This window comes from Parasteatoda tepidariorum, chromosome 6 (assembly GCF_982258835.1).
Source record: "Parasteatoda tepidariorum strain Cologne lab strain chromosome 6, Ptep-v5.0, whole genome shotgun sequence".
Classification (NCBI taxonomy): domain Eukaryota; kingdom Metazoa; phylum Arthropoda; class Arachnida; order Araneae; family Theridiidae; genus Parasteatoda; species Parasteatoda tepidariorum.
Window position 1 is genome coordinate 4,796,898 of NC_141760.1, and position 21,285 is coordinate 4,818,182.

At 30.2% G+C, this 21,285-nt stretch overlaps 1 protein-coding gene across 1 annotated transcript in view; it reads right to left on the reverse strand.

Moving 5' to 3' along the window:
- LOC107454766 (dopamine receptor 1) overlaps positions 1-13,715 on the reverse strand; it is a 328,591-nt gene extending 314,876 nt beyond the window's left edge. Inside the window, exon 1 of the mRNA XM_071179038.2 lies at positions 12,918-13,715. The gene's annotated coding sequence lies outside the window, so the exon portion shown is untranslated. The remainder of the gene's footprint in view (positions 1-12,917) is intronic.
- Between the last annotated feature and the right edge of the window lie 7,570 nt (positions 13,716-21,285).

The window sequence follows — 21,285 nt, forward strand, 5'->3', positions numbered from 1 at the left end:
GCTCAAAAAGAGTGTTTAAGAAAATAGACGCAGCTCAGAAAGTTTATTTAATTAAATGGACATGCTTAAGAAAATGGAGCATTTCAGAAAATGTACTTAGTTTAAACATCGTGTAAAGGAACATGGACTCAGGTCAAAAGGCATATTTCAGAAAATGAACATAGCTCAAATTATATGTTTAAAAGACTGGACGCAACTCAAAAAAGCCTTTTTTAGAAAATGGAAACAGCTGAAAACCAGTGCTTAAGAAAATAGATGCAGCTTTAAAAGAAATATTAATTGTTTTGTTTTTCTTTTGTTGACGAATTTAAATGCTTAACCCTTAAAAAATAGCGTGTTATCACTTTCTGGAAAAAATGGTTTAAATTATTTAGATAGCAGTGTAGTAAAAAATTTTGACACCTTAATGTTAATTTTACTTTTTACGTATTTTCACCCTTTGAAAGAAATTTTCTTTTGTGTATTTTCATTTCTTAAGAACTACTCGGACCGATTCAACTGAATTTTTTTTCCACTTAAAACTACTAAGATTAAATAAGCGTTAAAATTGCATACCTTACAATTCAAAACTTTGGCGATTATTAAATAAAATAATAAAAAATATTTTTACGTGGTGTTTTATTTGGATAAAGAACTTATTTAGTTAATAAAAAAGTATTTTGATTCACTTTTTCGGAGATGTTGCGAATACTACAAAATATGGAAATAACATTAAGGTTCAAAATTTCAACCGCTCTCCTGACTTAACTCCCGAAGAAACAATTTTTACATTGAGACCACCCCAAAGATTCTCAACCCCATTTAAGATTCCCAACATATCAAAGGCATCAATGTTTATTCAAATGTGTTTTTGTGTCTGATTTCGTAATTTTAAATATTGTCCGCACATATTAATTAGCATATTTAAGGTTTCACACCCACGATTCATTAAGATTGAGTTTTAGTACAGGAATATCCGTGAACATAAGTTGATAGAGCATTCGTTTTTTTTTTGCTCTCTATACATTTATTAAAACAGATTTAACAGAAAAAGTATAACATTTCATAAAAGTAAGTCGTTGGTATTTAAATTTATTCTGAAATTATTTTATAATTCCTCTCGGGATATTCATATCTATAAAATAAAAGCTGCATTATTATTTTTGTTTGCTTGAAATTACTCTTAAAATAATATTTTCATTTGAAATTGAATTTCTCTGAGATTTTGATCTTCATATGAAACTGAAACTCTAATAAAAAATTTCAATTTCGAAAGCACATTACAGAATTGCTTTTTATCAGAACTTATTAAAAAACATTTGGTCTATGTAATTTGTTTTTATACTCTCAATACATATTTGACAAAAACTGAATTTATTTAGATATACCTCTAAACAAAATATAAAACAAATCTCAGCCATACAATACAATTATTCGTAATGTAATAAAAAAGTAGAATTGGAAAAGTTTTCGAAATACAAAATAATAAAAATAATCATTGCATTGAAGTTAGCTGGCATAAAATTTATAAAGTTTTTATAAATTCTGAAAAGTCGGGAATTAATTAACTATGAAAATATTTATACATATTGAAGCTATTTTATATCTTTCTTTTGGAGTAATTAATTTTTCTATTGTAAGGAATCGGAATTATCTAAAAATTCACTTTTTTTCAATAAAAAAAAACATTTCAAGAAAATACACAATATTCGCAATAAAAAAATAATTTCTTATTTATTATCATTATATATTTTTTTCTTATTTGCGAAAATTTTATACGTCTATAAAAATAATCATTCTCGGTAATGCAATGTTTTGCTTTTGCTGCCATATCTGTGGAAATAATTTCACGAATATAAAAATATTTGCTCACAATCATTTAATATTTTTCTCCAAAGAAATATTCGATAAATTGTTAAATAAATATTTTAAATTGTTTAATTCTTCAATGGTCGTAATCTTGTTGAAATATAAGCAAATTTATTGCAAATTTATAAGCAAATTGAAATTTATTGCAAGTTGATACCCAATCGACTATTCATACCCACTTAAAAGGTTGTAGTTAAATACAAACACCGATAAATGAAAAAGCTTACACCATGCCCAAATGCATTTATTTCATTTATTAATTATTGTCTCCAATTTTGGCGTAAGTTTGAAAACCATCAAATGACAACGGTAGATTGTTTACAATCAGTAACCATAAGAAGGTTAAAATGTGATCTCTTGTATGCTGCTGAACATTCCGCACATAAAAACTGCTACAAAAGTCCTTAATTTTTTCCAACTTGTTTAATTAAGATAATTATCTATAATAATAAAATGAAGACTATATGAGTGCGAGTGTCTGTGACTTCAAATAATGTTAGCAACTACATGACACCAAGTAATGCGAAAAAAAAACATTCTTGGTATATCATTACTCATGGAACTATCTTTTGTTCTTAGTTTGGTGAAATACCAAATCTAAGAGCTATCAGTAGTGCTGCTCGGCACCTCTTTGGTGTAAAGTAGTTCCACCATTATTGGGCAATTTCATGAAACACTACAATTTTATACGGTGTATGTATAAAACAAATATCAGTTATAAAAACTTAGTAAAAAAAGTAGTGTAAAAAAATTGTTCAATTCTCTTTCCTGTCAAATAATTTAGATAAATTCTTTTTTCGAGGTAACTAAATACCATGCTGATAAGTTCGTACTTTATCCCAAAAAAATATTTATGGTTGATAAAACTTACGATTTAAAATCGATGCAAAAACTTTAAAAGCTTCGATTTTTCTCATTACATCCGGAAATGGATATCAGAGATCATTCAATTCATTCAAGTGAATTGAATAATCTCTGAATTCGAGGATTTTGAAAGAGTAATTTCTTGCAACCAATACACTTTCGAATTTGGTAAAAGGAAAATTACTTTCCTTTTTTTCCAGAAAGTGAGTATTGCAACTTATAGTATCGACAACCATTTTTCTACTAGCTGTCTTCCTCGGAAAAATCCTTTCAAAGTAGTTTTTTTCCCTTCATTTCTTCAAATTAAAGTCTTTTAATCTATAATCCTAGAAAAGTAGTAGCTCTAGCCTTATGAATAATTATCTACACTTTATTTTATTTTATTCAATGCTTAAAATAATGACTATTACTTTAGTATAAGAATATTTAGATCTTATTCTGAATCTCATACAAATTAATGTTTTGATGCAGAATTTTTATCAAACATGTATTTCATAATTTTTTCATTATTTTGTACTAATTTAATTAAAAATAAGTGAAAAATATTATATTTAGCATTTCAAAAATTTATGGTTAAGAAATACAGCATGAAACTGGCCTGTTTTTCAGCATCGGTCTCTTTTTCTGCGTTATAGGTAAAATCTTCCAAACACGGCTCAATTCAAAACAAAAATTGTTCAAATTTGCACTTATTTGCAGTACATTAGATATGTTAGAAACACTTATTCATCACAAAATTTCATTAATTTACAAAATCAATTATTGATAATTTTTTAATAAGAGGGAAATTTTTTCCAACCTAGCTTTTTGGATTTTAAATTTTAACTCAAACATTATTCCGATAATCTAACATATCTTCCCTTAGGAAAATTTGCCATGGAGAAGCCAATGATAATCTATGGCAACCTATGGCTACCATAGAAATTTGTATGGCAAGATACCATACGCCTATGGTTACCGTAGAGATTTGCATGGCAAGATACCATACGCCTATGGTTACCATAGAGATTTGTATGGCAAAACCCCATAAGCCTATGGCTATCATAGAAATTTGTATGGCAAGATACCATAGGCCAATGGTAACCATAGAGACCTGTATGGCATTTATATGGCACGTCACAATTCTCCTATGACAACCATAAAAATTTGTATGGCAGTGTACCATAGGCTAATGGTAACCATAACCCTTAGGAAAAATTGCCATAGGTTTGCCATAAAAAATGCCTTAGGATATTCCTATGGGGTTTTGCCTTTGGCAAAATTTTGCCATACACTTTTGCCATACATGTATGGCAAAATTTTGTCATACGTATATGGCAAAAGTGTATGGCAAAATTTTACCATAGGCAAAACCCCATAGAAATATCCTATGGCAAATTTCTGCCATACATGTATGGCAAAATTTTGCAATAGGCAAAACCCCATAGGAATATCCTATGGCATTTTTTTATATGGCAAAATTTTGCCATACGTATATGGCGAAAGTGTATGGCAAAATTTTACCATAGGCAAAACCCCATAGGAATATCCTATGGCATTTTTTTATATGGTAAATTTTTGCCATTAAACTAACATGTGCTACAGCTTATGAGGAAATATTTTTCCATAGGCTATGGTGCACTTTTGCCATACAGCTATAGCAACATTTCTCGTTGATATTTTATCATACATCAAAAAATAGTTACTTACAAGAATCTTTCGCAATGCATATTAAAAATGCAAAACTTAATAATTGTAGAATAAATATATATCCAGAAAGCTTTTTTTAAAAAAAAATTCTTTGATAAACTTCTCCTGTTTCACTTCAGAATCGTTTCTGAATGCTGTTCTCATTCAAATAAATTTTAAATGGTTAGTACTAACAGTTAGAAAAAGGGTCCGGTCACCGGAGCGAGTGGGGAAAGTATTGGTTATGTTGATTAGGAACAAAATATATTGAGTACAGGCAACCAATATTTGTTAAAACTGTAAAAAACAAGAAAATAGAAAGTGAGTCTGGAGGTCGGAGCGAGTATAAAAAGCGTTAATTTGATTGATTGGTATCATAATTAGTTAGATGATCGAGCGTCAGATATTAGAGGAACCTAAAAGAAAGCAAATTTAAATAATGGTCCGATGGTCGGAGCGAGTATGAATTTTTTTTTAAATTTTGATATGTGATACTAAGCTAAAAATTAAACAGACTACTAAAACAATAAAATACTATGAAAACTCAAAAGATAAAGAGTGGAGCCGGTGGTCGAAGCGAAATTAGTTTAAAATAGACCAAACTGGACAAAAGCCGAATATGTAACGGTGCTGCCAGTGGTGGCATGTGAACAAAATTTTATCGATAAAAAAGATGGTATTGGACTATGAAAAGCTAAGAATAGAAAACAGGCTAAATTAGTTGATTCTCTACTAGTGAGGGATATAAAACTCAGAAAATTTATGTTGAGTTGTGTTAAGCACATTTAGAAAAGAGAACGCAATATCGAAACATTGGTAAGTACAAAACATGTTTAAGACATCATTAAAATTGGTAAAATTAGTAATTGCTATTTGCACTTGGTCAGGGATAGTAAATAAAAATTAATTGGTTATAGGGCATCGCTATGACGAAAAAGTTGTAAACTTAAGGAGAGATTAAATTGTTAAAAGCATTTTTGGTAACAGCAGCAGATGATTTGGCCAGGGACTGTTCCGTTGATAATATTGAAGCAAAATAATTGTCAACCAGTAATCCAGCAAATCTAGTTAAGTGATGACCCTAAGCTATGTATAAATATGAAACAGAACATTGTACAGATATATGTGGATAGTTAAGAAATATTAGTTGTAAGATAGTAAAACACAGAGACATGATAAAAACAATTTAATGGCAAGCAAAAATTAAACACAAAATAAAAATATAAAGCCCTAACGTATGTAAGATAATGTAAAAAAGCATAGCAAGAACCTAAGTGGAATTAAAATCAAAAACTAATGAGAATGTAAACACTGACTTTGATATTGATATATGACAGCAATAAAATGAAATTGTCACCGAACAAGTTAAAAGAATTAAAAAATTTTAATTATTAAAGAAATGATGATCTGGCTTGATCATAAGCACTTAACTGCGTTTTTCATCATGAAGATTGTTTACAAATTGCTATGGGGAATAGAACACCATTAATAATGGAAAAGTGTTGTGACTTTAAAAATTTATATAAAATCAGAGGGAGGGGATAAAATAAAAAGGAAGATGTCGTTTAATCAGAAACAGTTGGGATAAAGAAATATAAAAATTTTAGATAAAAATATAAACAGCAAGATATTAATTAAAGTGTACTATGTCAGCGTTAACAAATAGCAAAATTTAACACAGCGAAAACCTCTACCCAATCGCGACACATTTTAAAAAGATACAGATAATAAAAGTACCAGACCGCCGAAAATTAAAAACTTAATAAATTCAGATAGATAATCGCATAGGCGTTTGCAATAAAGTGTTTTTGACCAAGAATGAGATCGAAAAAATATTAAAATAAGTCGCCAAAGTTAGCGAAAGATTCCACTTGTAGTGGATGACACGTTAATATGGCGGTCTGATACGCTAAGCCTAAAAGAATAGAACATCGGATTTCAAACACTCAAAAATTGGAAAATTGGCCACCCAGTGGCCGGAAAAGACTCACCAGGAATCCTTTGTGGGACTACATGTTGAATTTAATTAACTTCGGGGTGAAAATATGGATATTTATTTCTTTTAGAAGATGTTTTTGAGGACTCCATAGAAGTTGCTGTTTCGTTGGTGGAGATCTGGATCAGCTTTTCTCTATAGTATAATGCCATACAAATCTTTAAGGTTACCATTGGCCTATGGTATACTGCCATACGAATTTCTGTGGTTGCCATAGGCCAATGGTGACGTGCCATACAAATCCTTATGGTTAACATTGGTCTATGGTATACTGCCATACAAATTTTTATGGTAGCCCTAGGCTTTTGGGGTTTTGCCATACAAATCTCTATGGTAACCATAGGCGTATGGGATCTTGCCATATAAATTTCTATGGTAGCCATAGGCTTATGGGGTTGTGCCATACAAATCTCTATGGTAACCATAGGCATATGGCATCTTGCCATACAAATTTCTATGGTAGCCATAGGTTACCATAGATTACCATAGGCTTCTCTATGGCAAATTTTCCTAAGGGAAAGATTTGTATGGCAGTATACCATTGGCCAATGGTAACCATAAGGATTTGTATGGCAGTATATCATAGGGGAAAGCTGATCTAGATCCCCACCAACGAAACAACAACTCCTATGGAGTCCTCAGAAACTTCTTCCAAAAGAAATAAATATCCATTTTTTCACCCCGAAGTTAATTAAATTCAACATGTAATCCCACAAAGCACTCCTGGTGAGTCTTTTCCGGCCTCCGGGTGGCCAATTTTCTCATTTTTGAGTGTTTGAAATCCAATGTTCCATTCCTTTAGGCTTAGAGTATCAGACCGCCATATTAACATGTCATCCACTACAAGTGGAATCTTTCGCTAACTTTGGCTACTTATTTAAATATTTTTTCGATCTCATTCTTGGTCAAAAACATTTTATTGCAAACGCCTATGTGATTATTTATCTGAATTTATTAAGTTTTTAATTTCCGGCGGTCTGGTACTTTTATTATCTGTATCTTTTCAAAATATGTCGCGATTGGGTATAGGTTTTCGCTATGTTAAATTTTGCCATTTTTTAACGCTGACTTTGTACACTTTAATTAATATCTTTCTGCTTATATTTTTATCTAAAATTTTTATATTTCTTTCTCCCAACTGTTTCTGATTAAACGACATCTTTCTTTTTACTTCATCCCCTCCCTCTGATTTTACATAAATTTTTAAAGTCACATAACTTTTCTATTATTAATGGTGTTCTATTCCCCATAGCAATTTGTAAACAATCTTCATGATGAAAAACGCAGTTAAGTGCTTATCATCACGCCAGATCCATCATTTCTTTAATAATTATAATTTTTTAATTCTTTTAACTTGTTCGGTGACAATTTCATTTTATTGCTGTCAAATATCAATATCAAAGTCAGTGTCTACATTCTCATTAGTTTTTGATTTTAATTCCACATAGGTTCTTGCAATGCTTTTTTACATTATCTTACATATGTTAGGGCTTTATATTTTTATTTTGTGTTTAATTTCTGATTGCCATTAAAATTTTTCTTCTCATGTCTCTGTGTTTTACTATCTTACAACTAATATTTCTTAAGTATCCACATGTTCAATGTGCAATGTACAATGTTATGTTACATATTTATACATATCTTAGGGTCATCACTTAACTAGATTTTTTGGATTACTGGTTGACAATTGTTTTGCTTCAATATCATCAACGGGACAGTCCTTGGCCATATCATCTGCTGCTGTTACCGAAAATGCTTTTGACAATTTAATCTTTCCTTAAGTTTACAACTTTTTCGTCATAGCGATTTCCTATACCCAATTAATTTTTATTTACTAACCCTGACCAAGTGTCAAGAGCATTTATTAATTTTACCAATTTTAATCATGTCTTAAACATGTTTTGTATTTACCAATGTTTTTATATTGCGTTCTCTTTTCAACTCAACTTAAAATTTCTGAATTTTATATCCCTCACTAGTAGGGGATCAACTAATTTAGCCTGTTTTCTATTCTTAGCTTTTCATAGTCTAATACCATCTCTTTTTTATAGATAAAACTTTGTTCACATGCCACCACTGGTTGCACCGTTACATATTCGGCTTTTGTCCCGTTTGGTCTATTTTAAACAAATTTCTCTTCGACCACCCTTTATCTTTTGAGTTTTCATAGTATTTTATTGTTTTAGTAGTCTGTTTAATTTTTAGCTTTGCTTAATTTTTAGCTTTACATATCAAAATTTTAAAAATTTTCATACTTGCTCCGACCATCGAACCATTATTTAAATTCGCTTTCTTTTAGGTTCCTCTAATATCTGACGCTTATCTAACTAATATGATACCAATTATTCAAATTAACGTTTTTTATACTCGCTCCGACCTCCAGACCCACTTTCTATTTTCTTGTTTTTTACAGTTTTAACAAATATTGGTTGCCTGTACTCAATATATTTTGTTCTTTATCAACATAACCAATATTTTCCCCACTCGCTCCGACCACCGGACCCATTTTCTAACGGTTAGTACTAACCGTTTAAAATTTATTTGAATACGAACAGCATTCAGAAAGGATTCTGCAAGTGAAACAGGGGAAGCTTATCAAAGAAATTTAAAAAAAAAAAAAAAAACTTTCTGGATATATATTTATTCTACAATTATTAAGTTTTGCATTTTTAATATCCGTTGCGAAAGATTCTTGTAAGTAAATATTTTTTGATGTATGGTAAAATATCAACGAGAAATGTTGCCATAGCTGTATGGCAAAGGTGTAGCCTATGGAAAAATATTTCGTCATAAGCTGTAGTACATCTTAGTCTTATGGCAAAAATTTGCCATATAAAAAAATGTTATAGGATATTCCTATGGGGTTTTGCCTATGGTAAAATTTTGCCATACACTTTTGTCATATAGGTATGGCAAAATTTTGCCATACATGTATGGCAAAAATTTTCCCTAAAAAATGCCATTGGATATTCCTATGGGGTTTTGCCCATGGCAAAATTTTGCCATACACTTTTTCCATATACGTATGGCAAAATTTTGCCATAGGCGAAACCCCATAGGAGTATCCTATGGCATTTTTTATGGCAAACCTATGGCAAATTTTCCTAAGGGTTTTAATAACTATTAGACTGTTTTCTATAATTAAAAAATAGCAAAACATATTTTTACTTCTAACTAGAGAGTCAGAAAAAAATACATGAAAGGGACACCGGTCTCCCATTTACCAAATTTTATCACAAAACCATATTTGATTGTTAGTTTTACCAAAATCATTAAAGCGCTTCGGTAAAAAATACCGAACTTTTTAGTGCGTCCATAGAGTATTGGCATATTTTACCGTATTCTGGTAGTTTTAACTATCATTTTTCCTCAGTGAAGTGTAATGAAAACAGTTGCAGCTCAACCGTCCTGAAATAGCCTATATAGCTCAAAAAGAGTTTTGCCATTGTGTCAGGTAAGGTGGTTTTATTTACACTACACTGGAGCTGCACAATGAGCTGTTGGTGAGGTATAGTGTCAGTACACAATATAGAAGAATTAAAATGCTTAGGTTTACCCATATATGGTATTTTTTACCTCAGATGAATTTGAAGTTCGTCTCTTTGGGAGTTATTAGGGAGATTTCGCCCATTCGCTACGTTAACTTCCGTACTCTCTCGTACCAAAGATTGAAGTAACTGAGCATGATCGCTTTTATTTTAGATACTACGTAACTTTATGTTATATTGGCGTGATTTACGCTATAAAGACAAAGCTGTTAAATATCGTTTAAGACTGCCTTCGAACTAAAGACTTGGATATGGAATAAGAAATTTGAAAAAATGTATTGTAGTAAATTTAGAAATGAACCTTGCAACCATTGGTTCACTCTATAAAAAAAATAATTTTATTGATTTTTGTTTAACATTACGGTTTTCTAATTGCCCTAGTTCCAAAAGAAACTAGATATATTTTCGCCATTTCAAAATAATAAATCATATTTATTTTAACAATACAATTTAGTTAAAAAAATAATCAATAGAAGTTCAATATTTTTTAATATTATTTAGAATATTAATAAGGATAATAATATTAATAATAATAAGCTGCATTCTTTATCGGTGAATTCATCAAAATCTATAATCTATTTTATCTATCTACAAAATCTCTAATCTATTATTATAATCTAAATTTTCCTGCTCACAGTCTTTTACCTAGAGTAAAGAATCTTGAATCGTATGCAACAGCTTTAAGAAGATAGTCTACGTCCATTGTAAATGTTTGATATTCCTATGATATTCCTCTACGTTAGCTTTTTAATTTACAGATTTTTACGAAATCTCTTATTTTCACTTATGTAAGTTTGATATTTTTTTTCACTGGTGCATGCTCAATTACTAGAAATCTTACGTACGAAAACGTCCAGAAGTTAACTTAAATTTGCGAAATCTCCCTGTTGAATTGCCATACGATAAAAATGTAAAAGTTTGTACAGAGACGAATCGTGAATTCAGATAAGGATCAATCAGGCCACCAAAGGCAGCTGGTCCATTTTAAAAATGTCAAACTAGAACTGGAGAAACGGAATTTAATCATGAGTTTTCTAAAAGGCGTACTTCTTATTTATTCTTTCACACGGTTGCAGACAAACTTACTTCTTTTTTTGACAAAATCGTACTATAATGACTTCCCGATTTCAAATCCAATCTTCTTTTTCAACCGCAGATTACATTTAAGAATGGCTCTTCAAACCCTCTAAGCCGAATTTTACCCGAATGGAAAAAATAACAGGGGGTTTTGAGATTTCCAATTATATGGAGTTAGTTGCGAAAACTTTATTAGAAATTGGTTGAAGGCTAAATTCCAATTAAACTGTACGCTCGACGCTTAATAGAAAATCAATTGAAAAGAAAAGAAAATGCGACACATTTTCTGTAAAAATAGTCTGGGCGACGTTCTATTGATCAGGAATCAATATGTTTCGAATAGAACTTAAAGTTTTCGAAAACTATGTAGCTTTCCGTTTGAAGCATGGCTTTAGGCAAATTCAAAAGTCAAATGCATGTGCTTAGCAAATGGAACAAGTTGTTTGTTTCTGTATAATAGAAGAATAATTTTGAAAGTCATGAGGAAAAGCTTAGTTAGAATGTGAGTTTAAATTTGAACTGTGCACTTCTACGCTCCAAAAAGAACGTTTAGCTGAATATGAAATATATTTACATAAATTAATTCGTTGTTAACTGAAAGTATGAAATTTACATAATTTGAAAAATTATTTTCAAATGCTTATTTACATTTTGTGATGCTTTTAAATTGGTGGTACTGATAGAGATTATGAAGTGTCATTTGAAATTCTGAGTAAAGTTTTAGACACAAATATAATTTACGCTTAGGAAATAAAGCTTAGTTTCATATGTAAAAAAACGTTTTGCTTCCAATTAATTAATAAATATCTAGTTTTATATATTCATTCAAATTTATGCGATCTGGACAGAAAATAACCGCTAGCCACCCGTCATTTATTCTAATCAGTTTTGTTATTTTATTTTCAATCGTTTAATGATAGCAGGGGAAAAGTAAGCACTAAACCCTTCTTTTAAGGTTGATGACCTTTCTTACTGTTGTGTCATGGAATGAGAGCTTTATTCACTTTGGATTGATGACTTCTCGTTTATAGGATGAGTATGGATGAGATTTCAACCCCACTCATAAGCTCTTAGTAGGGATAACGTAAAATGGATCTTTACGTAGCATAGTTTGGACTAAGCAATTTAGGGTAGAGCGTTTACCTTCCAATGAGGTGAACCGGGTTCGAATCACAGCGACTTACATGAATATCCTCAGTGGTAGATGGATCATGGGTTAGAGCCTCTTTGCCGTCAGACTAACCGTGGGAGGCTCTCATGGTCTTCCTCTCCGTGTAACGCGAATGTGAGTTAGTTCCATCAAATATCATATCAGTCACCGACTGATTAGGTTAAAGAAAAAAGTGGCTATTAAATTATTAGAGTCAACCGGCCACTGGCTACTAACGAAAAATTTAAATTTTCAGGTCTAATGCAATACCATATGCATTCAATCAATCGGAATTTTATCATCCATGAATAACAGGGAAGGAGCCCGGTTATGTTTCACCTGTTACGAACTGTAATCTTACGTTTCTTATGTTTCTTTTGTTACGAACGTGAATTCAACAACGAAACCTGCAGAACTATTTTGTATGGTAATGTGCTTCCAACATCCAGGAAGCACCCATGTTTCTTCCACGGCAGCAAAGTTGGCTTTCCTGATGCAATATCCACTATGGATTTAATAAAATGCGATATCCTGCCTGTTCCGGTAACTGCTAGCTATTAAAAATTTATAAAAAAATCAATGAGAAAAAGGCTAAACATTAAATTAATTTTTAAGTAATGAATCAACTGACAACAAGCAAAACGTTAAATAATGACACGTGATTACAAAAATTATAATGGCGAACATAGGGAGTCGCAATAAAACCCTAGTAAACAAAAGTACATTTTAAATTTTGAGAATAATACGGTGATTTAAGTAGGCATACCTGTTGCAGAGCATAACAATGAAGTAACCATTTCTTGAAAAAAGAATCCTAAAGAAAGTAGTCTCCTAAAAAATCCTTGGTCTCAGGAGAAAAGAAAACAAACACACAAAAACTTATTGTTTCTCTTAGAAAATCGATGAGTTTATTTTTCTTCTTCAGGGCAAAAGATCAGACATGGTGGGTGACAAACACACTAGGCTGATATGCGAGCAGTGGAACTGGAGGACGTCAATTTATTGTTCGTTAATCATAAAAAAACACCAAAAAAAAACCACCTGCCGAAGCTGAACTCAACAGGACAGATCACATTCCGGAAATCCCTCTCTCTGCTCAGCTTACCTCAGTCACGGAGGAACTCCTTTTTGCTTTCAATATCACTTTGGTCGACGAAAATGCGCTGGTTAGGGATGCCATCCCTTGCGAAGTGATGTGGAAAAGAAAACACATCATGTAGACAAATTTTGAATTGCAGGAAACATTGTGGAAAAACTATTCAATGAAGCTGTCGAAAGGCGCTACATATTATGGGATGCAGACTGGGGAGTCAAAAATGGTGACGATCTGGATGCCATCGAAAATAAAATTCCGTCCCTCAAGAAGAGGAGGGGGGAAGAAAAAAGGGTGCATCACACCAGGTAGAGGCGTGTAGCACAGGGCAACGGACAATCTTGAATCTTCACGTGCTCATTCGCGCCCTATATTTATATAAAATCAACGCTTAAAGTAGAAGTAGTATTACTTAATTTGAAAATGAAAGTTAAATTATCTAAATTTTACAAGTTGAGATGTTATCACAATTATTTTACCAGCGTTACGGTTAAGGAGCACATCTCAGATTTTGTGAGACACGCTGACATCAAAGATACCGGCAAACAGGTGTCTTTCTAAGAAAAAAAAGAGGCAGGGCTAAAGGAAGGTGAACGTGAAGTCAGGGGGAAAAAGTCCCCATTGCACTACAGATTAAGGGGCGAGAAGAATTAGATCAGCAAATAAGGATTTGTATCATGCAAATAAGCATTTGTATACCAAAATTAAATTAAACTTGTGACTTGACGTCACACTGCCCAAACCTGAATCCTATCAGGAACCGAAATTGGAGAAGGAACTTATTCATTTTCTCCAAGCTAAATGGCATGAAATACTCAACACTACAAAGGGGCATATGTAAAAAGCATGCCTTTGAAGGTTGAGTAAGTTTAAATGAGCCAAAATTTGACTGCCTTGCACAAGCCTGAACCCTATCGAGAATCTAGAACGAGTTGGATTCTGCAACATCCATATTCACCACAAATACTTGGAATCGAGAGATACTTGGTAATCGGGAAATTCTCGGATAAAAGCTACCCGTGATTTAACTCTCCGTCTTTATTTTCCATCTGTCTTCAATGGTGGATTTCCATACTCGAGTTTTACTCTTGCAAGAAGTGTAACAAAACTTCTGATTGGACGAGGCAAAACAATGTGACTTAGCATACAATTTATTTATAATGACTGGCACTGAACTCTTGCATTCTTGATTTGATCATTTAAGTTTGCAACAAGGTGTTGCTTAGTTAGCGTTATCCATCGAGAACTTGAGTGCCACAGACACCCATTGGGAAACATTCACAAATCACTCAACACAGAAGACAAGCACACAGTGAGAAAGAGACATTCCGAGCTTCTAAGCCGCGAATATTGGCATTGCAGTCAGGCACCGTGATTGTTCGGCTCTTTGTATACAAAGTAATCACATGCAATAGCAAAACTCGGTGAGAAAAGAGCTTACATAATTCGTGTAAGGAATGAAAATAGATAATTAAATCATAAAAATACTTTTGCATTGATGGTGTAATGCAGGAAAGCTACCATTATGGACGCATTATTCCTTTCTATCGACAATTTATATTACTTTGCAAAAAGCGTAGAACAGCCGACCCGATTCTGAGTTTATGAATATCAATGATCAACTCCGTAGCCTTGTAACTCAGAACCCAACCCAGAAGATAAGGAAACTCAAGGAGCAAGCATCAAGACAAATTAGTTTTCTCAGAGGAATTTTTAATGGAGACCGTGTTTGATTCAAATAAGGAAGGAAACCGCGAAAATCTCTCAGTATTTGCCCGAAGGCACATGAGACTCTAACCCATGATCCGTCAACCAATAAGTATATTTCACATCAGCACTGCGAGCCGGGAGCAGAATTCATATAAACCAGCCACAGCCGGGATTCGAACCTAGTTTACCTCAGTGGGATGCATGTAAAGTGAACAAATGTTTTATAACTACAACTTGATATTTCAAATAGCATTGAAGACCAGATTGTAGAATCGTTTCACATACATTCTAACCTTTAGATATTTTAGTAGAATATGTGGCAAATGTGAAAGTTTGCCAATGTTTTATGCAAATGTATGGGTTTATATAAACTCAAATTTATTTTTTTCAAATACGTGTCAACAAACATTATTTTAAATTATGAGTATATATCCCAAACATAACACCGAAGACTAAATTTTGTAATCAATTGACATAGATGTATGCCACTTCATATCCTAGTAGATTGTGTAGTGAATGTTTCCTGTTTAATGATTCATATATATGCTAGCAAATGTGTCCGACTTATTATTCTTTGCAATGCTTATTCTAATCATAATAATAATATTCAGCATATTCAGTTTTCTTTTACATTTATGAAACTGAGAAAATATTCATACTAACTAGTAAGTATTTTCTTTTCTTATCTACTGTACTAAAGTTTCAAGATTTTTACTAGAACTAGCTGTGAGTGTTACTGACATGTAGAAAATCGTATTTTTTTGTGAGATAGTGTCTGCTGTTATTGCAATTGACAGTAGTTTTAGATTTAACTGTGAACCGTCTCAGAAAGAATTCTTTTTTTCTTAATATATGTCAGAAATATTTGTCATCTAATTTAGAATACATTTTTTCTTATTTTATTTGCAAACATAAAACTTAGTTTTATAATGCAAACGTTAATTTCATCCCAAGTACAGTAAGGCAATAAAGAAATTATTCAAAGCTTCAAAATAAGATTAAACTTTATTCTTTTTATTTATGAAAAGCTATGTTATTATTAAAAAACAATTTTATTAGGAAAAAATTAGAAATTGAAACTTTAAAAAGAAAAAAATTTAAAAATTTAAAAGGTAAGTTATATTTCTATAAACCATAAAAATAAAATAATAGTCTTCTTACCATTTCGTGCATTCTCATTGGACAACAAAATCACATGATATTATCATTAAAGAAAGAATATTCAGATATTGTCCTCAGCATAAACTTAATAAAAGTTATAAAGGTATTTTGTTATAAGTTATTGATATTTATTTTATAGTTAAGGATATTGACTTGTAGTCTTATAATCCCTTCTTAATATTATTTTCTGTTATTTTTACTTTAGGGTTACTATTCAAAATTAAAGAATTAAAATCGAGTACTGTTCTTTAACAATAAAATAATAGCATTGAATTACCTTATAATGCACTATTTTATGATTACGATATTTAGTTAGTAGAATAACATATTACGTTTCATAACAATTATATAAAAACAATCATAAAGCATATTGCGTTTGAAATATGAGTTTGATATGCTCTATAAAAAAAAGCTTATATTGATTTCTAAATTTCACATAAAATTGTGTTCAGTCAACGTATTTAGTTAAAACAATGGATTCAAAATTACAACTTAAAGTTCTGAAATAATATTAAAAAATAAATTTAGAAAGAAAGATGTTTTTAAAGTATATATAGAATTTGAAAAATAAATAAGGTTCGAAAAAGCAAGTTTGAAGATAAGACTTCAATTGTAATCGAGCAAAAGTTGTAAGTCATTGAGTATTAATTTCAAAAACAAAATTATTAAGTATTTGAGACAAACGGTCTTTAAAAACTCGTCTCTTTCGTTGCAATATCCATAATTATAACTTTTTCTATTAATTGAAAAATAAATTTTCCTGTCAATAGAAATAACAGATTAAATTTCTTTCTATGTTCAAATTTGTGTCTAATTAAAAATGTTAGTCAAATAGACAAGCTTAATTAATCTAACGATTTTTCAAATTCGTTGAATGAACGGAAATCAATATTTTTTGTACAATTAATATGCCATATCCACATAAATACAGACATATGGATGTACATATATCTAGCTTATTTGATGGTTGATTCATGGTTTAATGAATAATATATAACAAAGGATACAAAAGTAATACTCATTGCAATGTTTATTCAAAACATAATCATTCTAGGGAATACAACGTTTTATGTTTACCTCTTTCCTTAACAATCTTAGAGAATATTCCCTTTATTCTATTCGAATGATTCTTTGCAGTTACATGAAAGAAAACTTGCAAATAGAAAGCGTTGCAAGAAAATTTAATTCGCTTTAATTTAAGGTTTAATTGTAAACTGAGATGGAAATTGTACGTTTTCTTAGGATAGGTTAAAGTCAAAAATTGCATTGAAGTTTAAACAGATTTCATCCCTTATAAAAATTCAAATGCTTTAGAGATTTATTTCACGTCGTTTTGAGGTGTAAATATTGATTAGAGGTTAATATGTAGTTTACTTAAAAAACAATATTAAAAAATTAACCTCTCAAGGCGTAATAAGTTGTTTTATTCCCACTTGAGGTTGTTTTGAGATTTATAGATATCTAACTACCTTAGAGAAACAGGCTTAGAGAGCTTATTTTTGGGGTGTATATGCTATTTTTTTACACTTCAAGCAAATAAGTATATTTGAGCTGTGAATAATTTCCTCCCATTTCAACTAAATGTATGACAGAGCAAAGAATATAATACTATATTCTTTGTTACCGAGCTATATATGAAATTGATTTTAAGAGGTGAGGTGTAAATGAGCTTGAAATTGATATTATTTTTGGTGCAAAACATAACCCAATTTTAACCTATTTAACCAAGCTTAATTGACATCTACCTTAGAGCAGTCTGCTTAGAGAGGGTGTTTCAGGGGTGTGCATGTTATTTTTTTTTTCACTTCAAGCAAATAATTATACTTGAGGTGTGAATAATTTTCCCCAATTTCAACTTAATGAAGGGCTGAGAAAAGAATATGCAAAGAATATAATACCATATTTTTTGTTACTGAGATATATATGAGATTGATTTTATGAGGTGTAAACGAGCTTGATTGATTTTTGATGCTTGATGAAATTTTGAAGTTTTTTATCTCATTGTCACAATTTTTTTTTCGAAAATTTAGTTTCACTTTTATTTGAGACTTAATCATCTGTTAAACTGTCTAAAGATGATTCCTCTTTGAATTAATTATTCACTGATCTGATATAAATAAACGTCAAATTTTAGTTTATCTTTTTCAGTGTAATTGGTGGGGCGGATCTGTTTAGAAAAGTTCATAATTATTCCGAATTGATTGCATCAGAAAGCTAAATTGAACAGAAAGTGATAATATCCATATAACTAATTTAAATTAAGTTCACAACTACAGTCTTACAATAAATAAAATGTCAGCCATGACACAAATCCTTATAATTTTTGCACTTAAGGCTTTAAAGTATGGTTAAGCACAGGGGCCTGCTTGTGTTTGTGTAACAATAAATTAATAGATACAAACGGATTTGTGATGGGATTGAAACCGGCCATCTTCATGCCTCTGTTTTAAGATGCTGGTACAATCCAATGCAGTAGTGATCCCGTTCAGCCTGCTTTGCATAGAGATTTGCGTGTCTACGAAAACATTTTGAATAGTTATAAAGTTTGATAAATGTTGACTTATAGCTTACATACAAAACCGACCACAAACGAAGTTACCAAGGGTTTTATTAAATAAAATAGTGGTTATCACATTAAACATTTATGAATTATTTCAAATTTTACTAGAACTGTTGAAACTATCGGCTGTTTTGGCAGCCTTCAAAATATAATTTAACCAAATTTATTGCCCCTCTACGGATAATATTTTTGGTTGCTCGGGCTAACAAAGCAGACCACTGGCTACCTTCCTCTTTTCAGAGAATCAAGACTAAATTGGCATGTCATTATCCTTTCCAGACAGTCGCCAATAGCTCATTGAGTCTCTAATAACATAATAGCACATAGTGCGAGTTGAATAAAGAACTACTATTACCAAATTTACTACCAAACATTATTATAATTTTTTTAACACAACTAAGAAACAAAACCGTACTGTAGAAAAAAATGGAAGGAAAAAAAACTTCCAAAAGAGTCAGGAAACTATAGTTATAGTTTTGAACCTATTTTTTTCTTTATGTTCGAATCAGTAGTTGAAACACTTCTATTTTAATCAGTTGATTGAAACAAAATTTGTTGAACCGTTGGAGAATTCAAATGAAATATTTATTAATAGAAAAAGGTATTTATTAAATTGTAGAAGAATCCAGAATACTCAAGTATTAATTTTTTTATTTTTTGAGCATTGAATCTTTTTTTTCAACAGAAAAGTTTTTGCGCGAAGAAATTAATTAACAACATGGCGACCCTGCTTGAACAGATAATATTTTCGTAAATGATGAATAATAGTATTTAAAAAAAAGTCTTATTAACCAATTAAAATTGATACTGGTTATAATTTGCTTCGGAAATAGGTAATTGATGATAATTATTTATTTCAACAATGTAAAAATTCGTCAATTTTTCTAAACAACCATGCTCATTAAATTTATTTTATGCTGATTGCATATTTAAACATGACAAGAGTAAAATAGAAAAATTATAGGATTTACTTGTTTGAGAGAATTAAATGAAATTATTTTTTTTCAAAGCATTTACCAAATTAGTATCTAACGAAATTATGAAATTTACTTGCATTCAAAGTTTTTTTAAGCAGTTTCATTTCCCCAGCTTTACATTTATTATTTTGTTTATAGTAAGCCAAATTATTATTATTTATTGTCATTAGTTTCATTTGTAAGTAACTTGCATGGGGCTTCATTTTCGTCTGCATTGGCAATAATTATTTTAGCAACATAACTGTTAAAGAATATTTATTTTTATGTATTGACTTATAAAATTTAAACAAATGAAATTAAAATTTTTTACGCTATTACGCAGAATTATTAAGCTGAATTTTAAATTATTTACGTTATTTTCAACATCAAGAAATCAAATAATATATAAAAATTATAAATTTATAAAAAGATAAGTTTTCATATAAATTAAATGATGCAACACTTATAAATGTTTTTAAACAGATATCTTAAAATTCATGTTAACTTAATTTAGTTTAATTTAAAAACAATAAGTCGAAGTTAGGTATGTAGCAATAATTTAATGTTACAAAAATTAATGTTTATAAATTAACACTTTAAATAATATAAATTTTAATTAATTATAAAAATAATAATATAAAAATGTGGCCACATTTTAATTGGTGTTGGCAGTTATTATTGTTAAATATTAAATATTATTTACTTTTATATATTAGTTTGAAAAAAAGGAAATGAACAAAATTAGTTATAAAAGGTTTGTAAATATAAAAAATAAATAATATACTAAAATAAACAAAACAATAAGTAAACGAAATTAAAATTTTATAATTATGTTCATTTATAGATACTTTAATTCAAGTAAATTATTATTCAAGTTAAGTATGGTTAACTAAAGTTGAAATTCAAATTAAGGTTAAGGTTACACATAAGTTAAATTTATGAAAATTTTGTATTTAATAATTATTTAAAAATTAATACTCAATTATTCCAATTAAGAATTCATGCACGTGATATTATGTCTGAATAATGTTACATAAGCTAAAATTTAAAAGTTCAAATTTAAAATTAAAAATTTTTCAAACAAGCAAACACTTACTTTAACTTTCTAAGTTAATATCGATTGCTTACATTAAAGTAAACATTATATCTTAATGCCAAAAACCGAGTGTTTGCTTATGAATGTGTCCATTTTTCAATAATGTTAAATAAGTTAAAGACTATAAATTTAAACTTCAATATAATTGATGGATTTTAACAAAAAAAAGTGCAAATAAAAGAAGAAAGAACTATGTTAAGCAATGAAAAGTAACTAATATGATGTAATTAAAAACAAAATTTAAAAATAATAAGAACTGATTTTAACAAAAACCTAGATCTTTAATTTAATTTTAAATGCCTTTTAAGTAATTGAGAAAGCAAATTCCACAAAACTGATAAGTACAACTTCCAAATAATATTTCGAGAGTTGTAATAATTTGATTGGAAATAATTAATTAAATCCTGATTTAGAGACAGAACAGTAATTCACAACAAATTGTATGGTTATTCAACTATAAATTTATCGATTAAAACAATCTTTTAAATACGCACAACTGAGATATTTTAATTAACGAGAGGAAGACGAATATGTCAGGTGTGTTGATTATTACTTCCT